Consider the following 2,500-nt stretch of genomic DNA (forward strand, 5'->3'; position numbering starts at 1 on the left):
GAAAGTGTATCAGTGCAAGTTCGAGATTTTATACGGTATTAAAAATTCACTAACGATAGTGCACTGCACTGGTAAAACCATGTTGAATCGTGTTGGCGCCATCTTTTTTAGGTACAAGAATACTGAAATCGCTTTTCAAATGCAACTCTGGTGATGTCGGTGGTCAAGATAAAGATTTTCGGAAAATCACAGTTTAATTCGAGCAGACTAAAAATCGCTCAGAAACCCCTCAGTGATTCTTGACACGTGCGGTTTATTGCGTTCGACGGTAGGAGAACGCAATTTCTTATCTTGAGGAGCCTGTGCATAGGGTGAGTCTTGGTGAGCTTTCGGTCCCACTGAGACCTACAGAAGATTTGAAAATAAGTAATCTTCAAAGTCATAACGGTTACTTTTGAAAATGTATGTTGTAGCATACGAAATGTCAAGTTTATAAAAATGCGTTGCTTTACAATGTTTATCACCGCTATTTGTGTTTTGTTTCTAATTGAGCTTTGGCGAGTTTTCTTTCTTCGTTCGTCTGCTTTTTCAGCGCCATCTTGATTTACGTCATACGTGAGTGCGCATCTCGGTTTTGATAAGTCATATCCGAAAATGACGATCACGCACGCATCGGAGTCACTAAAAGACATTTGTTGGTAATTACAAATAGAACGCAAACTGCTGTGATAAACAAGAGGCTAAACAGCGCATAACTTTACATAGTCCTAGTCCACTTGAGTTTTTAAAGTAATGTCATCGCTGGACAGCTTAAATGTTGTATTAGTAAATTTTACGGTTGCATCGATGTTAGGGTGTTTTTAATAGTACCCGTAACATCAAGTCTTTTTTCCCGTATAAGGACAGATAAGCTCGATCTCTGATGTCCAAACTTATCTATAGAGCTAGTTGCTGGGATTGTAATAGATTGTACATTAGTAAAACAAGGCGTATGCTACATGACCAGATATCTGAACACTTCAAGGCGTTGTAAAGTAACAATGACACGTCAGCTCTTGCTGATCACGTAATCTTAACCGGTCACAACCTAAAATGGGACCACTTTGAAATTATAGCCGCTGGGAGGTCCGACCGACATTGTACCATAAAAGAAACTCTTTTATTCGTGATCTTCATCCATCCTTAAATGAATACGTTAGCAGCGAAAAGCTTTATCTTTATTAATGTTTTCATGTTTATTAGATATATGCATACATTTACAGCGGGGAACGCAGAGGGGAAGGGGCCTTAGTCATGCTTGTCACCGACGTTTGCGTCCTATTTCTAATCAAGCTTGGTTAGCCAAAGACGAAAAGTATCTACAATTTGTTGGTAATAATCTCTCAGAAAATTTCAACAAATTCCAGATTTTCAACAATTCAGTTTTTGCAACATCATCGCCTCTTTACTCCGAACTTTCCCTTTTTTTAGCTACATTCCACAAGCCCCACATATTAGTACTTTCGAAAACGTTCTTTACAGCCTGCATCGTCTTCATGGCATCTCGTTTCGTCTAGTAATTCCAACTTCCAAAGTTCTCCCAACGAACGCACTTCATAATCAATTAATTACTCTTAGATTTCTCTCCTAAAGTGATGAATGGGCAGGTTAAATATGAGTATTCTGATTGAAAAAAATGCATTAAGATGCATATGGCATCTACCAATCGAATATCAATAGTCTCCTCCCCAGATACGAACCCTGCCCCGCCCGACAGGGATTGACTTCAGTAATTAACCTTTTTGTAGTGAAAACATGCAAAGGATTGAAATGGGAAGACAAGAAACTGACTCAAGCTATTTGGTGATTTACAAGTCTTTCTCAGGTATATTACTGTACTTTATTCAAAAGAAAAGTAGAACTAATAACCACAGCTATTCGCGTTTTAACTTGCTGTGAAAAAGAAGTTGAAGTGAACGAGGTCGGCCTCGATGCCATTGTTACTAGATTCCCTTTTATTTTCTTCAATCTTTCATTTCTTTCGTATTTTACTAATAACCACATGACCTCGCCTCAGGAAGGCTATTTAGGTTGTATCGCTTCCTCAGAAAAGATGCATAGTTATTTTGACCACAAGTCACCTTGTTAAATCAAACAGATCGCACTTACAGTGTGAGTTAAGAATTACATCTTAGTCAAATTATATAAAGCATACGTCTTGCCACATTTCGAATATTGTTGTCCGATTTTGTTAGGCATTGGTAAGATATTAAACAAGAAAATGGAGTCAGCTAATGAGTACGACTTAAGAACAGTATTGAAAGCAGGTTCCAATATAGGAGTTACAATGATTTGCTCAGTTTAGCTTCAGTGCAATGATCCGATATGACCTAAAATGACCTACTCATTTTAGGTCACTTTAGATACCGTTGTAGCTCATTTTAGGTCATTTTAGATCATTGTAGGTCATTCCTTGTTTTACTAACTACGATCAACGTAAACACAGGTTTCACTTATGAAGACCGGCCTGTAATTGACGAAAACGTGTAAGCTTATATCAAGGAATGGTATCATTAAGGAT

General features: G+C 37.8%; 1 protein-coding gene across 1 annotated transcript in view; it reads right to left on the reverse strand.

Annotated features, from left to right (window-relative positions):
- The window catches only part of LOC137994363 (olfactomedin-like protein 2B), a 12,351-nt gene that overhangs the window by 401 nt on the left and 9,450 nt on the right, over positions 1 to 2,500 (reverse strand). The gene's annotated exons all lie outside the window — the stretch shown is intronic.

This window comes from Montipora foliosa, chromosome 3 (genome assembly GCF_036669935.1).
Source record: "Montipora foliosa isolate CH-2021 chromosome 3, ASM3666993v2, whole genome shotgun sequence".
NCBI classification, from domain to species: Eukaryota; Metazoa; Cnidaria; class Anthozoa; order Scleractinia; family Acroporidae; genus Montipora; species Montipora foliosa.